The following is a 6,233-nucleotide window of genomic DNA, read 5'->3' as shown; positions in this document are numbered from 1 at the left end:
TAGATGGAAACGTTAATTACAGGTAGATGAGATGAATTTACCTGTAGTGTAGTAATTAATAGAAACGTTAATTAGGTAGATGAGATGATTACCTGTAGTGTAGTAATTAATAGAGGAAACGTTAATTACAGGTAGATGAGATGAATTTACCTGTAGTGTAGTATTAATAGAGCGTTAATTACAGGTAGATGAGATGAATTTACCTGTAGTGTAGTAATTAATGAAGAGCGTTAATTACAGGTAGATGAGATGAATTTACCTGTAGTGTAATTAATAGATGGAAACGTTAATTACAGGTAGATGAGATGAATTACCTGTAGTGTAGTAATTAATGGGGAAACGTTAATTACAGGTAGATGAGATGAATTTACCTGTAGTGTAATTAATAGAGGAAACGTTAATTACAGGTAGATGAGATAGATTTACCTGTAGTGTAGTAATTAATAGAGAAACGTTAATTACAGGTACATGAGATGATTTACCTGTAGTGTAGTTAATGAAACGTTAATTACAGGTAGATTGATGATACCTGTAGTGTAGTAATTAATAGAAACGTTAATTACAGGTAGATGAGATGAATTTACCTGTAGTGTAGTAATTAATAGAAACGTTAATTACAGGTAGATGAGATGAATTTACCTGGTGTAGTAATTAATAGAAACGTTAATTACAGGTAGATGAATGATTTACCTGTAGTGTAGTAATTAATAGAAACGTTAATTACAGGTAGATGAGATGAATTTACCTTAGTGTAGTAATTAATAGAGAAACGTTAATTACAGGTAGATGAGATGAATTACCTGTAGTGTAATAGAGAAACGTTAATTACAGGTAGATGAGATGATTTACCTGTAGTGTAGTAATTAATAGAGAAACGTTAATTACAGGTAGATGAGATGAATTTACCTGTAGTGTAGTAATTAATAGAAACGTTAATTACAGGTAGATGAGATGAATTTACCTGTAGTGTAATTAATAGAGCGTTAATTACAGGTAGATGAGATGATTTACTGTAGTGTAGTAATTAATAGAGGAAACGTTAATTACAGGTAGATGAGATGAATTTACCTGTAGTGTAGTAATTAATAGAGGGAAACGTTAATTACAGGTAGATGAGATGAATTTACCTGTAGTGTAGTAATTAATAGAGAAACGTTAATTACAGGTACATGAGATGATTTACCTGTAGTGTAGTAATTAATAGAGGGAAACGTTAATTACAGGTACATGAGATGATTTACCTGTGCTAATTAGTAACATGGTTTATTTATTATTGTAGGTACCTGGTCTGGTATAGTATAGTAGTTTGGTTGTGTGGGTATACAGCTCAGTGTGTGGGTAGTGTGGGTATACAGCTCAGTGTGTGGGTTGTGTGGGTATACAATTTAGTGTGTATAGACTTGGGGGTGTGGGGCATACAGGTGGTAGTGAGATGGTGTAGTAGTTGGTGTATTTAAAGTATACAGCGGTACACTACAGCGGTGCACCACACTACAGCAGTACACTACACCACACTACACTGCAGCAGTACACTACACCACACTACACCACAGCAGTACACTCGTAGGACAGCTGTAACAATGACTGAATGATGAAAAATGAACATAATGGATAATTTATTTATATGTGTGTGTGTGTGTGTGTGTGTGTGTAGTAGCAATAGTAGTAGTAGTAGCAGTAGTAGTAGCACAAATACACAAACATCTTCACTACAGATGCATTCTAAGCTTCTATCATCAACACAGGTAACAACTCCTCTCTCTTAATTACTTGACGGTCCTTACCTGGTGAGTACATTGCCTCAGTGTGCTGGATGAAGTCAGGTAAGACACTGCCCTGAGCTGACTCGACCCATGGATGCTTCTGAACATTTTACTCATAAGCCAGGTAGCAAAGGTGTCATTAGTTGGTGCAGCTGGTGTGGTTGTTTGTGTACCCTCGTTACCAGCTGTATGTTTACTCTATGGTTATCGCTTGAGAGGTCGTAGTTATCGCTTGAGAGGTCGAAGCTATCAGGTGGCCGTAGTTATCAGGTGAGGTACAGTTGTCGTCGAACAGCTCCCTTAAGCTGTCGTTATATGGCTTAATCACCTTGGTATGCTGTGTGTGGGGGGTACAGAACTATTAGTCACTGTATTCCTAGTAAAGTGTGTGTGTGTGTGTGTTAGTAACTGTTTTCTCAGGCAGTTACTTGGCTATTTCACCCTGATGTTATTCACCCTTCCCTCCCCACCTCTCCCCCTCCCTTCCTACCTACCTTCTCCCCTCTACCCCTCCCCTCTCCCCCCCCCACCCCTACCACCCCCAGGAGTGTCGTGCTCGGGTCGTAAGGATAACAACCAGGTCATTCATAGAGTATTTCAGCCTGTCAACTACTTGGTCTAATGGCGGGCCGACAGCGTGTTCACACCTGACCCCCTGGACTTGAGGCAGATCCAAGAGGGTAAACTCGCAGTACAGGAGCCCGATATCTTCTTGGAATTCCACCTGTAGTTAGAAAGGATAATTGGGTTAGTTTAGTTGGTGTATGTATGTGAACGGGTGATTGTCTGACCTGACCTGACCTGACCTGACCCTTATTTCTTCTCTTTTCTATCTCCTGTCTTTAATTCCTCCTCCTCCTCTCCCAACCTAATTCTCCTCCCCCACCTCCCCCACCTCCCCCTCCCACACACCCCCACCCCCAACTCACCAACATATGCTGTATACGTAAAGGAACGATAAGCAGGTCAATAGCAAGTAAAGTTGTACAGTGGTTGTGAATCTGACCGGATCGAGGTCAAAGTCGTAACGATTCTGCCTGGGAAACGCCACTTGGAACCTCCTGATGTGTTGATGGCCGGTGTAACAAGGGGTAATGTCGTATACGTTCAGGCTTGGTGATTGGTCGTCGTATCTGATGGTAGTAATGATCTCGTTAATGAGGGAATTGTAGTTTAGTGGGTTGTTTGGGAACTTGGGTTAGGTTAGGTTGGGTTTGGTTAGGTTAGGTTAGAGGTAATTTAGTGACGGATGGGGAGAGAGGACTCACGTAGTAGTAGTAGTAGTGAGGTTGATAGATAGACAGAACACGTTTATATCAGCTTAAATACAGACAGGCAATGAAAATTAACCCAAAAATCAATAAAAGCTTAAAAAGGCGATTGCCAAAGCTGATTGAAGCTTATCTCTGTGTGTTAGGGTCTTGTCAAGTATAGTGAGGTAAGCTTAGTTGATGTTTTATGGTGTTAATAGTTTGTTCTTAACTAAGCTGTTTGAAGCTTATCTCTGTGTTAAGGTCTCTGTCAAGCATAGTGAGGTAAGCTTAGATGTGTTAATGGTGTAAGAGCGTCCTTAAGTAAGCTTATTGAAGCTTATGTGTGTTAAGGTCTTGTCAAGCATAGTGAGTGGCTTAGTCGATGTGTTGTCTTAAGAGCGTCCTTAAGTAAGCTGATTGAAGCTTATCTGTGCATTTTAATTAAGTCTGTCCTTAAATTTGTCTTCATAGAAAACTTTGTTATTTTTAAGGAGTAACTTGTCTATTGTGTTTTGTCCGTGTATTGTGTTGATAGATGGATGGATAGATAGATATTTAGATAGATAGATAGATAGATATTTAGATAGATAGATAGATAGATATTCAGGTAATAGGTGTGACTCAAAGGTATGACTCAGGGATATGACTCAAGGTGTGACCCACTTAAAGAAATTTTCCTGGTAGACAATGGTGTCATCGACGTAAGGCAGAAGAGGGTTAGTTATGTCCTGTTGTAGTCTGAGCAGCACAGGCTGGCGTGTTGGATGGTGCCTGGTTGATGGGTGTCGCCTCCATCCTCCTTCCATCAGACTGAGTGCGTGGGTTCGTAAAATGGTTAAAATGTATTAGGGTTGGGAGGAGGGGGTAGGTGTGGGTGTTTTTGGCCTCTCCTCCCTCTCTCTCTCTCTCTCTCTCTCTCTCTCCCCTCCCCCCCTCTCTCTTTCTCTCTTCCCCTCTCCTTCCTCATCTCCCCTTCCGGTTCCAGTTCTTGAATGGGCCAGAAAATATTAGAGATATTTATTTTATTATTTATTTTTTTTTATAAATGAAAATAGCTGTTTGGGCACACACTATACACACACACACACTATACACACACACACACACACACACACTATACACAGTCTAGATATTCAGTCAGTTGGATATTTCATCTCAGTGTATTATAATATACCATTAATAACATATATCTATCTTACTTAAAGCTTTATTATTGATGACTAGTTTGTTTACAGGGGCTCGTCATATAGCCTAGGTATCCTTCACTAGTGTGTTTACAGGGGCTCGTCATATAGCCTAGGTACAGTCCTTCACTAGTGTGTTTACAGGGGCTCGTCATATAGCCTAGGTACAGTCCTTCACTAGTGTGTTTACAGGGCTCGTCACTTTAGCCTGGGTACAGTCCTTCACTAGTGTGTTTACAGGGGCTCGTCATATAGCCTAGGTACAGTCCCTACTAGTGTGTTTACAGGGCTCGTCATATAGCTAGAATTGCAGTCCTTCACTAGTGTGTTTGGGGCCCTCATATAGCTAGGTACAGTCCCTTCACTAGTGTGTTTACAGGGCTCGTCATATAGCCTGGGTACAGTCCTTCACTAGTGTGTTTGGGGCTCGTCATATAGCCTAGGTACAGTCCCTTCACTAGTGTGTTTACAGGGGCGTCATATAGCTAGGTACAGTCCTTCCACTAGTGTGTTTACAGGGCTCGTCATATAGCCTAGGTACAGTCCTTCACTAGTGTGTTTTACAGGGGCTCGTCATATAGCCTAGGTACAGTCCTTCACTAGTGTGTTTACAGGCCTTTTATCATATAGCCTCTCCAGGTACAGTCCCCTCACTAGTGTGTTTACAGGGCTCGTCATATAGCCCAGGTACAGTCCTCCTCACTAGTGTGTTTACAGGCTCGTCATATAGCCTAGGTACAGTCCCCTTCACTAGTGTGTTTACAGGGGCTCGTCATATAGCCTAGGTACAGTCCCGTTCACTAGTGTGTTTACAGGGGCTCGTCATATATCCTAGGTACAGTCCCCTTCACTAGTGTGTTTACAGGGGCTCGTCATATAGCCTAGGTACAGTCCCCTTCACCAGCGCGTTTACAGGGGATCGTCATATAGCCTAGGTACAGTCCCCTTCACTAGTGTGTTTACAGGGGCTCGTCATATAGCCTAGGTACAGTCCCCTTCACTAGTGTGTTTACAGGGGTCACTAACCACACACTTACCACACCATAATAAGTCAAATTGGTCACTTGCGTCTGACTGAAGAGGACGTTACGAGGCACTTTGACGAGGCTGTCTGAGAAGTCCTCGTTAGCAATCAGGATGGTAGTACAGTTCCCGAGGGCCTTGTCTATAATGTACTCAACTCCACACCTATAGTCCTGTCGAGAGTACATAGAATGAGTAGATGAGTCCTTGGAATGACCCCCCACCCCCTCACCCCCCCCACCAGTACTTACCTTAATGGCAGTTATCTCAGTCAGTCCGGCTATATCGTATTCAACTGTGTTCTGATTGGTGATGAAATCGTTACGGTCGATCTGATTGTCGTGATCATACCAGCCCTGTGTGTGGTTAGGTTAGTGTTAGGTTAGGTTAGGTTACCAATAGTTAACACATTTAGTTTTTATATTATATGAACTAATCAGCTATTAGTAAAGATGAGGGGGCGTGGCTTATGGCCCGGGTTAGCGTGGAGAGGGTGTAACTAATGTACAGTCACCTTAACTTAACACCACCAGTTAGGAGACACAACACTGAGACTCCCACCTTAACACCACCAGTTAGGCGGGGGGCGGGGATATTTCATATATTAATATTTTTGCTGTAAATAAAATCAATCATAAAAATAATGTTTACAAAATCTGTACATGAGTTTGTGAATCATATTGTGCATCTCTCTCTCTCCACTTCTCCTCCACTCTCCCCCTCCACTTCTCCACCTCCATTCTCCCTCCATCTCCACCTCACCTCACCCCACCACCCTCACCACACCCCCACCACCTCACCTTAACAGTAGACACAAACTCCTGGTGTTGTTCTGTGCTCATCTGGGTGATAATCTCAACACGCTCGGAATACGCCTCAGCCAAGTTAAAGTCAGACCTCTTCAACACATCCGGCAGACCATCACAGTACACGTTGCTGGGGATCTCAAACACCCAGTCGTAGGTCGTCCAGTCGGGGTGGTCGTCAAAGAGGGCGTAGTTATAGGTCGT

At 42.3% G+C, this 6,233-nt stretch overlaps 1 long non-coding RNA gene across 1 annotated transcript; it reads right to left on the bottom strand.

Annotated features, from left to right (window-relative positions):
* Window positions 1–2,308: 2,308 nt before the first annotated feature.
* LOC121879242 lies at window positions 2,309–3,788 on the bottom strand. The gene is made up of 3 exons (XR_006091299.1): window positions 3,680–3,788; window positions 2,693–2,896; window positions 2,309–2,487 (listed from the first exon to the last, which is right to left on the bottom strand). It is a non-coding gene; the product is annotated as an uncharacterized LOC121879242 (long non-coding RNA).
* Between the last annotated feature and the right edge of the window lie 2,445 nt (window positions 3,789–6,233).

The sequence above is a fragment of the Homarus americanus genome, unplaced genomic scaffold (assembly GCF_018991925.1).
Source record: "Homarus americanus isolate GMGI-L3 unplaced genomic scaffold, GMGI_Hamer_2.0 scaffold57709, whole genome shotgun sequence".
NCBI classification, from domain to species: domain Eukaryota; kingdom Metazoa; phylum Arthropoda; class Malacostraca; order Decapoda; family Nephropidae; genus Homarus; species Homarus americanus.
The sequence above is the reverse complement of the archived record's forward strand: the minus strand, read 5'-3'. Positions and strand labels throughout refer to the sequence as shown.